The following is a 9,957-nucleotide window of genomic DNA, read 5'->3' as shown; positions in this document are numbered from 1 at the left end:
GGCGCCACCTGCTGCGGAGCTTTTACTCACCCGGCGGCGCTCCGGGTCTTCGGCAGCGGGCCCTTCACTCGCTCCGGGGGTCCTCGGCGGCACTGAAGGTCCCGCCGCCAAAATGCCACCGAAGACCTGGAGCGAGTGAAGGTCCCGCCGCCGAAGTGCCGCCGAAGACCTGGAGTGAGTGAAGGTCCTGCCGCCGAAGACCTGGAGTGAGTGAAGGTCCCGCCGCCGAAGTGCCGCCGAAGACCTGGAGCCAGTGAAGGTCCCGCCGCTGAAGTGCCGCCGAAGACCCGGAGCGCTGCCGGGTGAGTAAAATAAAAGCGCTGCAGCAGGTGGTGCCTTTTTTTTTTTTTTTTCCCTGGGTGAGTACAAAGGCGCCAGGAAATTGACAAGGCGTCACTTGTGCTCAGTGGGGGAGCAGCCACTCCCCCTGCTCTCCCCCAGCTACGCTACTGTCTGGGGGCTTTGCTGAAGCTTGGTGGTACCACTAATAAAGCTGAAGCATTAAGAAAAGGGGCTGAAACAGACATGGGCCTGGCACTAGGTCTTTCCTGGGCTGGGGAGCCAGGCCAGCAGCCTACCCTGTGTATTGATGAAGGGGGGCTAGTTGCTGATGAGGAGCCCTATAATTTCACTTCCCTGTCTGATGGAGCTCAGCCTTTGTATGTTTCTGAGAGGAATAAAGCTACTCCTCTTCCTCACCCTAACATGTGCTCTTGGCTGTTAAGGACCTGTGCTTCAAAGGACAATTGAGACCATCCTCATTAGCTGACCTCATTAGCTGTTTTCAATAGGAAAACAAGACAGCAAATCACACAGGCTACACCCATTACACTTCAAAGAGCAGGGCCATTAAAAAAATAAGTTTGTGGTGTTGATTTTATTCAGCATGTTGAACAATCTTCATGCAGCAACCTGTATCTCCCATCTGTCTATAATTCCCTGTGACTTCAAAAACACGTCCCTGCATGAAAAAGAACTTGTCAAGCTGAGTTTATTCAGTCATGGAAATAGCTGGTCAGATATTTTTCCCCTGAAGAAAATTTTATTAAAACCTTTTCAGTTTTTCAACAAAAAGTTTGAATATTTTCATGGAATGCAGACACTTGTGTGGAAAACTTTGTTTAGCAGAAAACCTAATTTTCCATCCAAAAACAGGTTAGATAGAACATTTTTGACCAGCCCTACCTGGAAGATTGTATGTACTTAGGTCCATAATGATAGGCATTATGGCACTGAGCCAGCAAATGGGATTATTCACTTGCTTAAAGGTAAGCCTGTGCATAAGTGCCCTGCTAGATCAGGGGCTCTATGCTAACCATAGACTATATACAAAGATAAGCAGACAGATGCCACAACTTTGATAAGCATAATGAAAGGTGTGGTTTAGGCAGCAGTGTTAGGAAGTGAAAGTTCATGGGATTTGGTAAGGCATGGTTCTCGTGTCTCATTTTGTCCATTCGAAAACTAAGGTAAAACCCAGAAAATTGAAGCATGACTCTATTTGAGTAGATTCCTTTGTCCGGCTTGTCCTCGTCCATCCCTCCATGAACGCAAGTCGACCCCACATCATTCTGACTAGATTAAATTTGAATTTGCCTAGATTGAATCTTTAAAAGTCAGTTCCTATGTTACAGCTACAAAATATGCACAAACATGCAATTGTATGTGTGCAAAACATGCATTTGTATCTCTAATCATAGAATCATAGGACTGGAAGGGACCTCAAGAGGTCTTCTAGTCCAATCCCCTGCACTCATGGCAGGACTAAGTATTATCTAGACCATCCCTGACAGGTGTTTCTCTAACCTGCTCTTAAAAGTCTCCAATTATGAAGATTCTACAACCTCCCTAGTCAATTTATTCCAGTGGTTAAGCACCCTGACAGGAAGTTTTTCCTCATGTCCAGCCTCAGCCACTCTTGCTGCAGTTTCAGCTCATGTTTGTTGTTCTAGCCTCAGAGGTTAATTTTTCTCCCTCCTCCTTGTAACAGCTTTTATGTACTTGAAAACTATTATCATGTCCAGGGCCGGCTCTGGCTTTTTGGCCGCCCCAAGCAACAAAACAAACAAAAAAACAAAAACAAAAAAACGGGGCGGCCAGAACAGCAAAGCAAAAAAAAAGAAAAAAACCTGTGGCGCAGCCGGTGCGCGGGTGCAGGGGGACCGGCTGTGGGGGGGGGAGGGAGCGGGCGGGAGAGAGAGAGAAGGGGGCGGCCAGGGCTACAGCAGGGGCGCTGCCACGCGGTCCCTCCCGCTGCGCCGCCGCCTGCCGCGAGGGCTCCGCTCCAGTCGGCGGGGAGGGAAAAAAGAGGACTGCCCTGGTTCTCCGCGCCGCCGCCCCCTACAGGGCAGCCAGAGCGGAACAAGAACAAAAAACAAACAAAAACAAACAAACAAACAAAAAAGCGGCCGTGCCGCCCTAGGATTGGGCGGAATGCCGCCTCCAACAATCTGCCGCCCCAAGCACCAGCTTGCTCAGCTGGTTCCTGGAGCCGGCCCTGATCAGGTCTCCCCTCAGTCTTCTCTTCTCCACACTAAACAAACCCAGTTTTTTTCAGTCTTCCCTCATAGGTCATGTTTTTTTTAACTTTACTCATTTTTGTTGCTTTTCTTTGGACTTTCTCCAATTTTTCCACATCTTTCCTGAAATGTGGCACCCAGAACTGGACACAATACTCCAGCTGAGGCCTAATCAGTGTGGAGTGGAGCAGAAGAATTACATTTTGTGTCTTGCTTACAACACTCCTGCTAATACATCCCAGAATGATCTTTGCTCTTTTTTTTTTTTTAAACAACGTTACACTGCGGACTCATATTTAGCTTGTAATCCACTATGACCCCAGATCCCTTTCTGCAGTACTCCTTCCTAGGCAGTCACTTCAAATTTTGTGTGTGTGCAACTGATTGTTCCCCTAAGTGAAGTACTTTGCATTTGTCCTTATTGAATTTAATCCTATTTACTTCAGACCATTTCTCCAGTTTCTCTAGATCATTTTGAATTTTAATCCTATCCTCCAAAGCACTTGCAACCCTTCCCAGCTTGGTATCATTCGCAAACTTTAGAAGTGTACTCTCTATACCATTATCTAAATCATTGATGAAGATATTGAACAGAACTGGACCCAGAACTGATCCCTGCGGGACCCCACTCGTTATGCCCTTCCAGTTTAACTGTGAACCACTGATAACTACTCTTTGGGAACAGTTTTCCAACCAGTTATGCACGCACTTTATAGTAGCTCCTAATCTAACGCTTATATGTCTAAGTACCCATTAGTACCTGCAGTTATGTATTGGTTTGCAGGCATAACTGAGCACTGACGTTTAATATTTTATCTCTCTATTTATTGCTATGATATATCACTACTGAACAACAATTAGGCATTGGTGCCTACAGAGGGCTTAAAACATGTAATCTCCCACTTTTTTTGGTGCATATATAGATATTTTAATCTGACAACTGAGGCTCTGGCCCAATAGGTCTAGCTGCCCTGTTGCTGCTTCATGGAAATTGGTACTCATGATCATATTGACAAGACTTGTACTCCATGAGTTATTACAATAGAGAGTTGCAGCAACTCTTACCAGCATAGTTAATGTTCTGTTCACATCTTCATAATAGCTCCTATTTTATGGGAGCAGTGGGGTGTGAGATGCTCATAGAAGTTTGCTTTGGGCTGAAATTTGACATGCTCTACAGGACTGTTACAAATAAGTTGTAATGTTTTTCGATGATTTTTTTTTTAATCACTCCTATGGTTCCAGAATGAGCAATGACCCAAAGAAGCTCCTGAATCCTATTATAACCATCAGTGTATCTATTTCTGTATTTAGCACCACATTGGTAATATGGATCTTTTAACCATCTTTAAACATTAATAACACTAGATGCTTTTATTAAAAACCACAACAACAGAAAGAAAAGAAAAGAAACCCAAACCAACCCACGAACACCTCGATCTACATTGTTGGGCTAAAGGGTTGCAATATTAAATTTAACAAAAGCCAATTCCTATAAATGCTTTCCATAAATGTTTATTTAAGTGACAAACTTTTTTCCACAGACTGTATTTCCCTTGTCTTATAACTGTGAGACAAATGACCAATTTTTAAAATTGCCATTTTCATTTATAAAACTGGTTGTACGGTCCTTTAGAGAATGTACGTGTATCAAGCCTTGTTTAAGTGGATGAAGATCTTAGTTATGGCCTGAACTAAAGCTCTGGATCTGAATATCCTCAGACTTCATAAACTTTGGGTGAAATCCTAGCACCAATGGTACCAATGGCAAAACTCCCATTGGTTTCAATGGGGTCAGGATTTCACCCTTTGTGCCTTGGGCTCATCCCTGCCTAAAATGTATTTTATACTTGGAAAATATTTCTTGTGTTAAGGGTCTGATCCAAAGCCCATTGAAGGCAATGAGAGTTATTCCATTAACTTCAGCGGGCTTCCAGTTATGCCCTTAACATAATTTCATGTGGTACTTTAGAATAATTCCCTCTGTCCATTCCCCATTGGCATTCAGCAGGCCTCTTCAATGCAAAGAACTAGCAAAGTTGCTGATAAGAGTGTTTCTACTTTTCCCTTCCTCAAACTGAAGGGTCAAAAGGCTTCCTGAACTGGTCTCTCTGGAATCTAGTCACTCTTAACCGGGACCGTGTTACTTCCAGTAATATCAATGGTAGTTGCATGTGCATCTAGAGAGGAGACGAGACCTCTGTAGTGCTTAACAAAAGAGATGAAAGAAGGGTCTTGTTAATTTATCTTGCACCTTGTGCATCTCTAAGAAGGCTCTATATAAATAGCACCATAACTTTTGCACTTGATGCCACTTGAGCACACTATAAGCAGCAACAGGTGGAAGGCATGTACTAACAATTGAACTGATTATAATAACTGTGTTTAGTAGGTCTAATATATATCAAATGTAAATTCCATATGCATGTTTGGTATTTCAAATGCACTGGGATTGCTGACTGGTTTAGGGGCTGCAAGAGAGGCTAGGCAACGTGAGTATGATTTTTTTTTAAAAAGTAAGAAAGATTTTGTTTAAATAATGTTGGGGGGGGGACCCCAACTTCAGAGCCATTTTGTTCAGCATGGTGGGCAGCTATAATGTTCACACAATGAATTTCACATGGGGTTAAATCTGCAGTGAATAGCAGTTCTCCCCTCACCCCCACCCCAGGATTGCCTGGTACTGTAGAATGTAAAAGGAAAACTAAGTTTAGAATTAGGATATAAAAGGGAAAAAAATGCAAACAGGTTTTTGGCATGGGATTATGTATGAAATCCAAGCCAAGAGTCCTTTGCATTTTGTAAAGATATTTGGAAGTGAATTGAAATTACAGAAATGCCTACCTCTGGGAACCAGAGAACAGGGCAAAGGAATCTGGAGAACTGGAAAAAAAAGAAAAGATTAGAGCCAATAACATCACGTTGTCCAGCACTTGGGGGTATAATGTTGCCCAGCAGGACAAGAATCACAGTCACTATACCAAAGACCTCATTACAAGCCAGGCAGAAATGTTATTGTCTACAGTGCCTTTTTCTAAAAAGGACCAAGTAAGTGAGGGGAAGTGTTTTGGCATTTGGAAAAAATCAGAATGTTCATTAATTATATCTTTTAGTTTCTGAAATGGAAATGTATTTTACAGGAGTGCATCATTTATCTTGAGATAAAACATACAACCTGCTCACTCCTTCACCCTCAGTTAGTGGCATAGGGTCACTGAGCTTTTATGTTCATTTTTCCATGCAGGAAGACCCGCACAAAAGAAAAGCAAGCAGTTTTTTAGTAAGTTGCTGGGCTTGATTGCCTAAAAGGTTCAGTGCTATTAAACTATATAGATCCAGATTTGTTCTCAGCCCTCAAAAAAGGCCTAATGATCCTCAGCTGTGTGTGGTGGAAAACTAAGTGTTAATATTTGCTGGTATTCTGGCTGTGAACACCCCCCAAAAAATGTAACCTTTTGTAGTCTGTTTCCAGAAGCTGGGCAAAAAACCCCATACATATTTGGAATCATTTCAAAATTTCTTTCTAAGTTGCAGGGTTTAAAATGGATGCATTCTGGGGATTTGTTGGCGTTTCTTTGAGGTGATACTTTTATAATTGTTTAAATCAATCATCAAAATGATTATTAGGATTTCTGATTTACCTAAAGATGGGCTTTTGGAAAACCAACCATTTTGATGATTATTTTGAACATTTTTGTTTTGTAACAACTGGGTTTTCAGTAAATAAAGAAACCTGGTAACCATTTCAACAACCATTTTGATTAAAAATATTTTTTTTTTTGCAAAAACTAAAAACATGGGTTATGTTGACAAGTTTTCATGACAAATTTCAGTTTAAAAATGGCCATTTTGACAAAAAAAAAAACCTTTGAATTTGAAAAAAGTTTGCTACTGAACTAGTAGTGCTTTGTGTGGGGAGCTGTGCATTGGGCACTCAGGCTTTGATCCTGCACAACGGGATTTTTGCTATTCACTTCAATGGGAGCAGGATCAAGCCATCAGATACCACATTGATGGGTACATTAGAAATAAGTTTTTTGGAGAGACAGATTAGTTAGAGGACGGTGGTTGATTAGAGTGTTCTCATATGCTTATTTGCATAAACATGGGAACCACACTCTATGCTTGCTTGGTTACACTCAGTAATACTTCTTTGTGATTTCTTTCATGGAGACCTCGTGGAGAGTGCTCTCCACCTCTTTGAGTACAGTAACTCCTAGATACACTTATTGATAAAGTCCCAGATTTTTAAAGGTATCAGTAAGTGCCAAGTGCGATGGTGGGTTTTGATGTGGAGATCAGTCCACAAGGAACTGGACTGAAACCACTAAACATTGTCAGTACTGGCACACTAGAAAAGGAATTGGCTCATCTCACTAACTCACTTCACTTAAACCAGGAAACAGCCATCAGATGGTCACAACATTTAATCACTATCATGCTAGGCTGAATTTGAAGATTACATCATATTACCAGTCACTGTATGTTGCAATTCTATAGTCAGTAGAATTTCACCTACAAAGGAGTTAGATAAACTTAGTTCAGATAAATTCTACAGGATTAATGACTAGAAAAGCTGTGGCCTAGCCCTGATTTCACTTACTATGCATCACTTTTACACTGGCATTACTCAATTGCTTTTGAAGTCCTTCCTGATTAACACCAATGTGAGATCAGAATCATGCCCTATATATTTCTCTCTTGTGTGCAACATTTTGAAAAGGTGTTGTCAGCATTAAAATATGCTCCTTGCTCAAAAGAGGCATTTTCATATCTTCATTACGAATTGCTAGGTTTTTTTTTATTATCCAGCTTCTGGTATACTAAGGGTTAAGGCTCCGGATTTCTTTGGAGAACTGCGCCTGGTTTGTAAGGGGTTCCTTCTGGCTTTCTGTTTTCCATTTCTGTTGTCTGTCTTCTGGCCAGGCTTTTCCCCTTCCTTCTTACTGCTTGGCATGGCTGTTTGCCTCCTCTGGATCTGAGTATGTTAGACATGGGGTGTATATGTGTGATTTACAGTGCTGCTGGCAGTACCAGACAGAGAATTGCTTTGTAACTGTATCCTGGTCTTCAAGCATAGAAAATCTTTGATGGCAATCTTTATACACTAATGTACATGCAAAAGCAAAACCTCTTAATGTGTGCCTTTCATTAGTGTTAATGATAGTTAAGCATGTATATGGAAGGGAGAATACTGGGGCAAGTGTATAAGTGTGTATATACACACACCCTGCTATAAAGACACAGGGCCAGATCCTCCACTGGTATCAACCAGTGTAGAACCTTTGTCTTCCATGGAGTTATGCTGATTTACATCAGCTGAGGAGTTGACCCTTGGTATATAATCTCATAGTAAAATATCAATATATCATAAGAAAATTTATATTTATCTCACTTGTTCCCTATTAACTCAAAGCTAAGCTAAGTGGTTAAAATAAGATATACATTAACTGTTAAGGGAATGTGTCCTTGGAAATTATACTATTTTTGAATGGCAAAGCTTAGTTCTAAAGCTGTAAGATTCTTCTGCCTTGCCTCTCAACAACTAGAAATTTGCTGAGCTATCTGTGTTGTTGGCTACCACATCAACCAGATGATTCTTGGATGGGCAGCGTGGAGCAAAGCATTTTGAAACATTTGCATGACATCATGTAGCCTGGTTCAGGAGAACCGTGTAGAGGGCCTGATCCTTGGGGCAGCTGGGTATACTGGGCACAAGAATACTGCTCAGGAAATGAGCACACAGACTGGATCTGCAACACTGAGGCAGGAATATCTTGGCCATCAGAGAGATGAAGGACCCAGTACGCATTTCGAGTGGCACGTCTCAATAAATACTCTCCATTATTCTTTGAATGGTTTGAGACAATAATGGGCTCAACAAGGGTGGGAAGACATCAATTCCCAGTGCATGATCCAGCAGTGAAAAGATAAAATGTCAGGCTGTTTTGCTGAGTCCTTTTTTATTTATTTATAGCATATTAAAGGCTAATCATAATGCTTTCTCAGTTGAAACCGGTTCCCAACCATTCCTGTAAGATCCCAGACTACAGTAGATCCTACAGAATTATATTCGGCAGTTGCCTACTTAAAGCAATGTTCTATTATTAACTAACATGTAATTAGTTCATTAAAAAATACCTCAGCTGAATACAGTGTAACATAATACAGCTTAGTAGTGGAGTGGGGAGATTTCAGGCGCTGCACAAATGGAAGTGAAATTACAGTACCGAGAAGTGGAAAAGAGATGGTGCCAGCTGGCAGAGTACTAAATGTTTCAAATTACTGTTTGTTTATGATTTCTTTGTTCTTTACAAAAAATTAATTAGATTATGCCATTTGAGAATCTTGAAATGTAATGGCTACATGCCAGGCTTATCTGAACCATATATCTCAAGTTTAATTAAGATGTTTTAAATTTTTCTAGTTTTTTAAATTTCATTTTTATATTATCAAAAAGCTGTAACACACTGTAGGAACTCATAAATAACAGTACAAGAACGCTGAGGTGGATTCAGGATGGCAGCTTTGCTTAATAGGACTTGTGTGTCAAATATTGCTGGTTCCCAACTGTGCCTGCTGCTCATGTTTGCCGTTGTCAGTTATGGCTGACAGTGCTACTGGTTGTAGTAATACTACCCACCATTTATATAGTGCTTGGTATGTTCAAAGCGCTGGTCAGATGTTAAGGCCCCAAATCAGCAAGACACCCACACATGTGAATAGCCCCACTGACATCAGAACTTAAAGTAAGTTACAAGCTTAAGTACCTTGCTGAATCGGAGCTTAACTAATTATTCTTTGCAACACCCCATATGGTTGTTCCTATTTTGCAGAGGGGGAAATGGAAACATTAATCACCCCCACACAGGGAGTCAGCAGAGGAATCTGGATTAGAACTGCTGCTCTGCGGATGCCCAGCACTGCACTTAGTCCTCCAAAGCAAACCGCCTTAACAAAGACACTATAAAAAAAAAAAAGTATTTAAATTCATTCTCTCCAATACATTAAAAAAAATTGAATAGTGGTGACTTTTAAAAACATGGCCAATTTTGCCTAAGCTCAATCGCTCTGGTTACTGCAGTATTGCCTAGTACTGACTGCAGGGACTACTGCACGATGAATAATGAACAGTGTGAGGTTGCTGAGTAGTAAATATGTACTTAGTTATCAACAGCAATTGGCAAGTTTTTAAGGGGCCCTGCCATAACAATTAGTCATACTCTCATCATACATGTTCTTGAAACAGCTGGGTATTTTCTCCAGGACATGGTTCCATAATCCTTTTACTGAAAACATATATTTGATACACCTTGTTGAATTAGATTAAACCATTTTATTAGTCTCACACCCTGTGATGGGATCTACAGGCCCCACACTGAACCAGGGCAGGGAGTAGAGCAGTACTGGGCTAGGGAGGCTCCACCCCTAAAGAAGA

This window comes from Terrapene carolina, unplaced genomic scaffold (assembly GCF_002925995.2).
Source record: "Terrapene carolina triunguis isolate 2854851 unplaced genomic scaffold, T_m_triunguis-2.0 Scaffold262, whole genome shotgun sequence".
Lineage (NCBI taxonomy): Eukaryota > Metazoa > Chordata > Testudines > Emydidae > Terrapene > Terrapene triunguis.
Note: the sequence above shows the minus strand (reverse complement) of the source record.